The sequence below is a fragment of the Mesoplodon densirostris genome, chromosome 1 (assembly GCF_025265405.1).
Source record: "Mesoplodon densirostris isolate mMesDen1 chromosome 1, mMesDen1 primary haplotype, whole genome shotgun sequence".
NCBI lineage: Eukaryota > Metazoa > Chordata > Mammalia > Artiodactyla > Ziphiidae > Mesoplodon > Mesoplodon densirostris.
In genome coordinates, this window is record NC_082661.1 from 222303017 (window position 1) to 222312811 (window position 9795).

The 9795-nt window shown below is 40.3% G+C and overlaps 1 pseudogene; it reads left to right on the forward strand.

Annotated features, from left to right (window-relative positions):
• Window positions 1-316: 316 nt before the first annotated feature.
• Window positions 317-2027, forward strand: LOC132487193 (60 kDa heat shock protein, mitochondrial-like; annotated as a pseudogene).
• Window positions 2028-9795: the final 7768 nt, after the last annotated feature.

Sequence of the window (9795 nt, forward strand, 5' to 3'; positions counted from 1 at the left end):
TGATTTTTATCAAATAACTTTGTTAAACTTTCTTGCTATCTTACGGACCTTTTAACATACATTTAACATTTAAAATATACAATGCATAATGTCTGAGAAGAACAATTATAGTCTCTCCTTTTTAATCTTTCTGTATGCCTTAGTTTTTTATTTCATTTTTATATTATATTGGCGAGAACCTCTGGAAAAAAACGTAAAAATAATCACTGAAAGCAGATGTTCTTATCTTATTCCTGATCTTAAGAAAAAATTCCGCCCTCACCCACTGCTGACGGCCTGTCTTGTCGCCTGCACGCCGTGCCACTGCCTGACAGAAATGCTTCGATTGCCCGCAGTCCTTCACCAGATTAGGCCAGTGTCCAGGGCCCTGGTTCCTCATCTCACTCGGGCTTATGCCAAAGATGTAAAATCTGGTGCAGATGCCCGACTTTAAGGCTCCAAGGTGTAGACCTTTTAGCCGATGCTGTAACTGTTACTGTGGGGTCCAAGGGAAGGACACTGATTACTGAGATGGGGAAGTCCCAAAGTGACAAAAGATGGACTGTTGTAAAGTCCATTGACTTAAAAAATAAATATAAAAATGTTGGTGCTAAACTTGTTCAAGATGTTGCCAATAACACAAACGAAGAGGCTGGGGATGGCACCACTACTGCTACTGTACTGGCATGCTCTATTGCCAAGGAAGGCTTCGAGAAGGTTAGCAAAGGTGCTAATCCAGTGGAATCAGGAGAGGTGTGATGTTAGCTGTTGATGCTGTACTTGGTGAACTTAAGAAGCAGTCTAAACCTGTGACAACCCCGAAAGAGATCACCCACATTGCTACAATTTCTGCAAATGGAGACAAAGAAATTGGCAACATCATTTCTGATGCAATGAAAAAGGTTGGAGGAAAGGGTGTTATCACAGGAAAGGATGGGAAAACACTGAATGATGAACTAGAAATTATTGAAGGCATGACGTTTGATAGAGGGTATATCTCTCCATACTTTATTAATACATCATAAGGTCAGAAAAGTGGATTCCAAGTTCCCTATGTTCTTTTGAGTGAAAAGAAAATTTCTAGTGTCCAGTCCATTGTTCCTGCTCTTGAAATTGCCAATGCTCACCATAAGCCCTTGGTCATAATTGCTGAAGATGTGGATGGAGAAGCTCTAAGTACACTTGTTTTGAATAGGCTGAAAGTTGGTCTTCAGGCTGTAGCAGTCAAAGCTCCAGGTTTTGGTGACAGTAGAAAGAATCAGCTTAAAGACATGGCTATTGCTACTGGCGGTGCAGTATTTGGAGAAGAAGGACTAACTCTAAATCTTGAAGATGTTCAGCCTCATAACTTAGGAAAAGTTGGAGAGGTCATTGTGACCAAAGATGATGCCGTGCTATTGAAAGGATAAGGTGACAAGGCTCAAATTGAAAAGCATATTTAAGAAATCCTCGAGCAGCTGGATATCACAACTAGTGAATATGGAAAGGAAAAACTGAATGAACGCCTGGCAAAACTCTCAGATGGTGTTCCTGTGCTAAAGTTTAGTGGAACAAGTGATGTTGAAGTGAATGAAAACAAAGACAGAGTTACAGATGCCCTTAATGCTACACGAGCTGCTGTTGAAGAAGGCATTGTTTTGGGAGGGGGCTGTGTCCTGCTTCGGTGCCTTCCAGCCTTGGATTCAATAACTCCAGCTAATGAAGATCAAAAAACTGGTATAAAAATTATTTTAAAAACACTCAAAATTCCTTCAATGACCATTGCTAAGAATGAAGGTATTGAAGGATCACTGATAGTTGAGAAAAATTTGCAGAGTTCTTCAGAAGTTGGTTATGATGCTATGCTTGGAGGTTTTGTGAATATGGTGGGAAAAGGAATCATTGATCCAACTAAGGTTGTAAGAACTGCATTACTGGATGCTGCTGGAGTGGCCTCTCTGTTAACTACAGCAGAAGTTGTAGTCACAGAAATTCCTAAAGAAGAGAAGGATCCTGGAATGGGCGGAATGGGTGGGATGGGAGGTGGGATGGGAGGTGGCATGTTCTAATTCCTAGAATAGGGCTGTACCATCATTAATGAACTGTGAGAGGAAGCTCAAGGCAGCGTTCCTCACCAGAAACTTGAAGAGAGGTCTGTTGAAGGAGATGACTGAAGAAAAGTCTGGCTGATGTTTAAGAAAATCACTATAACCATCAGTTACTGGTTTCAGTTGACAACATAGAATGGTTTACTGCTGTCATTGTCCATGCCTACAGATAATTTATTTTGTATTTTTGAATAAAGACACTGTTACATTCCTGGTAAATGAGTATAAGAGCCATGTACCAATGTACTGCTTTCAACTTAAATCACTGAGGCATTTTTACTACTATTCTGTTAAAATCAGGATTTTAGTGATTGCCATCAACAGAGGAGAAGCTGAGAAGCAGCCTTTCTGTGGAGAGTAAGGATAATTGGGTACAGAGTACAGCAATATCCAATTATGTAACAACCTTTGTGAAATAACAATTGTTTAAAGTTTAAAAAATTCCAAGTTTTCACCATTAAATATTATGTATGCTGCGAAATGTGGTAGATACTATTTATAGTTATGCAAATTTCCTTCAATTCCTAGTTTGCTAAGAGTTTGTTTATTATCACAAAGAGAGTATTGAATTTTATTAAATATTGATCTTCATCTACTGTGATATTTATATGATTTTTCTTCTTGAAATTATTGTCATAGAGTGTTATTATGTGGGTGGATGTATGGATTATCTAATGTTAAAGCAACCTTGTATTCCACGGATAAATCCAGATTTGTCATGATATATATACAAATGTGTGTGTGTGTGTGTGTGTGTAGTAATGGGTTATTTCTGAATTCAACTGGCTATTTTTAAAAGAACTTTTATATTATAATGAGCTAAGAGGCTTCAAGATGGCGGAAGAGTAAGACGTGGAGATAACCTTCCTCTCCACAAATACATCAGAAATACATTTACATGTGGAACAGCTCCTACAGAACACCTACTGAACGCTAGCAGAAGACCTCAGACCTCCCAAAAGGTAAGAAACTCCCCACATACCTGGGTAGGGCAAAAGAAAAAGGAAAAACAGCGACAAAACAATAGGGACGGTACCTGCACCTCAGGGAGGGAGCCGTGAAGGAGGAAAGGTTTCCACACACTAGCAAGCCCCTTCGCGGGCGGAGACTGCGGGTGGTGGAGGGGGGAAGCTTCGGAGCTACGGAGGAGAGCGCAGCAACAGGGGTGTGGAGGGCAAAGCAGAGAGATTCCCACACAGAGGATCGGTACCGACCGGCACTCACCAGCCCAAGAGGCTTGTCTGCTCGCCCACCGAGACGGGCGGGGCTGGGAGCTGAGGCTCGGGCTTCGGTCGGAGCGCAGGGAGAGGACTGGGGTTGGCGGCGTGAACACAGCCTGAAGGGGTTAGTGCGCCATGGCTGGCCGGGAGGGAGTCCGGGAAAAAGTCTGGAGCTGCCGAAGAGGCAAGAGACTTTTTCTTCCCTCTTTGTTTCCTGGTGCGTGAGGAGAGGGGATTCAGAGCGCTGCTTAAAGGAGCTCCAGAGACGGGCGCGAGCCTGGGCTAAAAGCGCGGACTCCAGAGACGGGCGTGGGACGCTGGGGCTGCTGCTGCCGCCGCCAAGAGGCCTGTGTGTGAGTGCAGGTCACTGTCCATGCCCCTCTTCCGGGGAGCCTGTGCAGCCCGTCACTGCCAGGGCCCCGTGATCCAGGGACAACTTCCCCGGGAGAACAAACGGCGCGCCTCAGGCTGGTGCAACGTCACGCTGGCCTCTGCCGCCGCAGGCTCGCCCCGCACTCCATACCCCTCCCTCCCCGCGGCCTGAGTAAGCCAGAGCCCCCGAATCAGCTGCTCCTTTAACCCCATCCTGTCTGAGCGAAGAACAGACGCCCTCTGGCGACCCACACGCAGAGGCGGGGCCAAATCCAAAGCTGAGACCCGGGAGCTCTGAGGACAAAGAAGAGACAGGGAAATCTCCCCCAGCAGCCTCAGGAGCAGCGGAATAAATCTCCACAATCAACTTGATGTGCCCTGCATCTGTGGAATACCCGAATAGACAACAAATCATCCCAAATTGAGGTGAACTTTGGGAGCAAATATATATATATATATATTTCCCCCCCTTTTCTCTTTTTGTGAGTGTGTATGTGTATGCTTCTGTGTGGGATTTTGTCTGTATAGCTTTGCTTTTACCATTTGTCCAAGGGTTCTGTCCATCCATTTTTGTTTAACTTTAAAAACTTTTTTCTTAATAATTATTTTTTAATTTAATAACTTTATTTTACTTTCTTTTCTTTCTTGCTTTCTTTCACTCTCTTTCTTTCTTTTCTTTCTATTTTATTCTCCCTTTTATTCTGAGCCGAGTGGATGAAAGGCCCTTGGTGCTACAGCCAGGCGTCAGGGCTGTGCCCCTGAGGTGGGAGAGCCAAGTTTAGGACACTGGTCCACAAGTACCTCCCAGCTCCACATAATATCAAATGGCGAAAATCTCCCAGAGATCTCCATCTCAACGCCAAGACCCAGCTTGACTCAACAAACAGCAAGCTACAGTGCTGGACACCCTATGCCAAACAACTAGCAAGACAGGAACACAACCCCATCCATTAGCAGAGAGCCTGCCTAAAATCATAATAAGGCCACAGACACCCCAAAACACACCACCAGACGTGGACCTGCCCACCAGAAAGACAAGATCCAGCCTCATCCACCAGAACACACGCAGTAGTCCCCTGCACCAGGAAGCCTACACAAAACACTGAACCAAGCTTAGCCCTTGGGGACAGACACCAAAAACAAAGGGAACTAAGAACCTGCAGCCTGTGAAAAGGAGACCCCAAATACAGTAAGTTAAGCAAAATGAGAGGACAGAAAAACACACAGCAGATGAAGGAGCAAGGTAAAAACCCAGCAGACCTAACAAATGAAGAGGGAATAGGCAGTCTACCTGAAAAAGAATTCAGAATAATGATAGTAAAGATGATCCAAAATCTTGGAAACAGAATAGAGAAAATCCAAGAAAAGTTTAACAAGGACCTAGAAGAACTAAAGAGCAAACAAACAGTGATGAACAACACAATAAATGAAATTTAAAATTCTCTAGAAGGGATCAATAGAAGAATAACTGAGGCAGAAGAAAGGATAACTGACCTGGAAGATAAACTAGTGGAAATAACTACTGCAGGGCAGAATAAATAAAAAAGAATAAAAAGAACTGAGGACAGTCTCAGAGACCTCAGGGACAACATTAAATGCACCAACATTCAAATTATAGGGGTCCCAGAAGAAGAAGAGAAAAAGAAAGGGACTGAGAAAATATTTGAGGAGATTATAGTTGAAAATTTCACTAATATGGGAAACGAAATAGTTAATCAAGTCCAGGAAGCACAGAGAGTCCCATACAGGATAAATCGAAGAAAAAACACGCCAAGACACATAGTAATCAAGCTATCAAAAATTAAATACAACGAAAAAACATTAAAAGCAGCAAGGGAAAAACAACAAATAACACACAAGGGAATCCCCATAAGGTTAACCGCTGATCTTTCAGCAGAAACTCTGCAAGCCAGAAGGGAATGGCAGGACATATTTAAAGTGATGAAGGACAAGAACTTCAAACAAGGTTACTCTACCAGCAAGGATCTCATTCAGATTTGATGGAGAAATTAAAATCTTTACAGACAAGCAAAAGCTAAGAGAATTCAGAACCACCAAACCAGCATGACAGCAAATGCTAAAGGAACTTCTCTAGGCAGGAAACACAAGAGAAGGAAAAGACCTACAATAACAAACCCAGAACAATTAAGAAAATGGGAATAGGAACATACATATCGATAATTACCTTCAGTGTAAATGGATTAAATGCTCCCACCAAAAGACATAGAATGGCTGAATGGATACAAAAACTAGACCCGTATATATGCTGTCTACAAGAGACCCACTTCAGATCTAGGGACACATACAGACTGAAAGTGAGGGGATGGAAGAAGATATTCCATGCAAATGGAAATCAAAAGAAAGCTGGAGTAGCAATTCTCATATCAGACAAAATAGACCTTAAAATAAAGACTATTAGAAGAGACAAAGAAGGACACTACATAATGATCAAGGGATCGATCCAAGAAGAAGATATAACAATTGTAAATATTTATGCACCCAACATAGGAGCACCTCAATACATAAGGCAAATACTAAGAGCCATAAAAGATGAAATCGACAGTAACACAATAATAGTAGGGAACTTTAACACCCCACTTTCACCAATAGATCACCCAAAATGAAAATAAATAAGGAAACACAAGCTTTAAATGATACATTAAACAAGAGGGACTAATTGATATGTATAGGACATTCCATCCAAAAACCAAAGAATACACATTCTTCACAAGTGCTCATGGAACATTCTCCAGGATATATCATATCTTGGGTCACAAATCAAGCCTTGGTAAGTTTAAGAAAATTGAAATGATATCAAGTATCTTTGGTGACCAGAACACTATGCAACTAGATATCAATTACAGGGAAAAATCTGTAAAAAAACTACAAGCACATGGAGGCTAAACACTACACTACTAAAAAACCAACAGATCACTGAAGAAATCAAAGAGGAAATCAAAAAATACCTAGAAACAAATAACAATGAAAACACGACAAGCCAAAACCTATGGGATGTAGCAAAAGCAATTCTAAGAGGGAAGTTTATAGCAAAACAATCCTACCTTAAGAAACAAGAAAAATCTCAAATAAACAACCTAACCTTACACCTAAAGCAATTAGAGAAAGAACAAAAAACCCCCAGTTAGCAGAAGGAAAGAAATCATAAAGATCAGATCAGAAATAAATGAAAAAGAAATGAAGGAAATAATAGCAAAGATAAATAAAACTAAAAGCTGTTTCTTTGAGAAGATAAACAGAATTGATAAAGCATTAGCCACACTCATCAAGAAAAAAAGGGAGAAGACTCACATCAATAGAATTAGAAATGAAAAACGACAAGTAACAACTGACACTGCAGAAATACAAAGGATTATGAGAGATTACTGCAAGCAACTCTATGCCAATAAAATGGACAACCTGGAAGAAATGGACAAATTCTTAGAAATGCACAATCTTCCAAAACTGAACCAGGAAGAAATAGAAAATATGAACAGACCAATCACAAGCACTGAAATTGAAGCTGTGATTAAAAATCTTCCAACGAACAAAAGCCCTGGACCAGATGGCTTCACAGGCGAATTCTATCAAACATTTAAAGAAGAGCTAACACTCATCCTTCTCAAACTCTTCCAAAATATAGCAGAGGGAGGGACACCCCCAAACTCATTCTACAAGGCCACCATCACCCTGATACAAAAACCAGACAAAGATGTCAAAAAGAAAGAGAACTACAGGCCAATATCACTGATGAACATAGATGCAAAAATCCCCAGCAAAATACTAGCAAACAGAATCCAACAGCACATAAAAAGGATCATACACCATGATCAAGTGGGGTTTATCCCAGGAATGCAAGGGTTCTTCAATATATGCAAATCAATCAATGTGATACACCATATTAACAAATTGAAGGAGAAAAACCATATGATCATCTCAGTCTATGCAGAGAAAGCTTTCGACAAAATTCAACACCCATTTATGATAAAAGCCCTTCAGAAAGTAGGCATAGAGGGAACTTTGCTGAACATAATAAAGGCCATATGTGACAAACCCACAGCCAACATCGTCCTCAATGGTGAAAAATTGAAACCATTTCCACTAAGATCAGGAACAAGACAAGGTTGCCCACTCTCACCACTCTTATTCAACATAGTTTTGGAAGTTTTAGCCACAGCAATCAGAGAAGAAAAAGAAATAAAAGGAATCCAAATTGGAAAAGAAGAAGTAAAGCTGTCACTATTTGCAGATGACATGATACTATAATAGAGAATCCTAAAGATGCTACAAGAAAAATACTAGAGCTCATCAATGAATTAGCAGGATACAAAATTAATGCACAGAAATCGCTAGTATTCCTATACACCACTGATGAAAAATCTGCAAGTGAAATTAAGAAAACATTCCCATTTACCATTGCAACAAAAAGAATAACATATCTAGGAATAAACCTACCTAAGGAGACAAAAGACATTTATGCATAAAATTATAAGACACTGATGAAAGCAATTAAAGATGATACAAATAAATGGAGATATACACCATGTTCTTGGATTGGAAGATTCAACATTGTGAAAATGACTCTACTACCCAAAGCAATCTACAGATTCGATGCAATCCCTATCAAACTGCCACTGGCATTTTTCACAGAACTAGAGCAAAAAATTTCACAATTTGTATGGAAACGCAAAAGAGCCTGAATAGCGAAAGCAATCTTGAGAAAGAAAAACGGAGCTGGAGGAATCAGGCTCCCTGACTTCAGACTATACTACAAAGCTACAGTAATCAAGACAGTATGGTACTGGCACAAAAACAGAAAGATAGATCAATGGAACAGGATAGAAAGCCAAGAGATAAACCCACGCACATATGATCACCTTATCTTTGATAAAAGAGGCAAGAATTTGCAGTGGAGAAAAGACAGCCTCTTCAATAAGTGGTGCTGGGAAAACTGGACAGGGACATGTAAAAGTATGAAATTAGAACACTCCCTAACACCATACACAAAAATAAACTCAAAATGGATTAAAGACCTAAATATAAGGCCAGACACTATCAAACTCTTAGAGGAAAACATAGGCAGAACACTCTGTTACATAAATCACAGCAGGATCCTTTTTGACCTACCTCCTAGAGAAGTGGAAATAAAAACAAAATTAAAGAAATGGGATTTAATGAAACTTAAAAGCTTTTGCACAGCAAAGGAAACCATAAACAAGACCAAAAGACAACCCTCAGAATGGGAGAAAATATTTGCAAATGAAGCAACTAACAAAGGATTAACCTCCAAAATTTATAAGCAGCTCATGCAGCTCAATATCAAACAAACAAACAACCCAATCCAAAAATGGGCAGAAGACCTAAATAGACATTTCTCCAAAGAAGATGTACAGATTGCCAACAAACACATGAAACAGTGCTCAACATCATTAATCATTAGAGAAATGCAAATCAAAACTACAATGAAATATCCTCTCACACTGGTCAGAATGGCCATCATCAAAAAATCTACAAACAGTAATTGATGGAGAGTGTGTGGAGGAAAGGGAACCCTCTTGCACTGTTGGTGGAAATGTAAATTGATACAGCCACTACAGAGAACAGTATGGAGGTTCCTTAAAAAACTAAAAATAGAACTGCCAGATGACCCAGCAATCCCACTACTGGGCATAAACCCTGAGAAAACCATAATTCAAAAAGAGTCATGTACCACAATGTTCATTGCAGCTCTATTTACAATATCCAGGACATGGAAGCAACCTAAGTGTCCATCATCAGATGAATGGATAAAGAAGATGTGGCACATATATACAATGGAATATTACTCAGCCATAAAAAGAAATGAAATTGAGTTATTTGTAGTGAGGTGGATGGACCTAGAGTCTGTGATACAGAGTGAACTAAGTCAGAAAGAGAAAAACAAATACCGTATGCTAACACATATATATGGAATCTAAGGAAACAAAAAGTTCATGAAGAACCTAGGGGCAAGACGGGAGTCATGACACAGACCTACTAGAGAATGGACTTGAGGATACGGGGAGGGGGAAGGGCAAGCTGGGACAAAGTGAGAGAGTGGCATGGACATATATACAGTACCAGACGTAAATTAGATAGCTAGTGGGAAACAGCTGCATAGC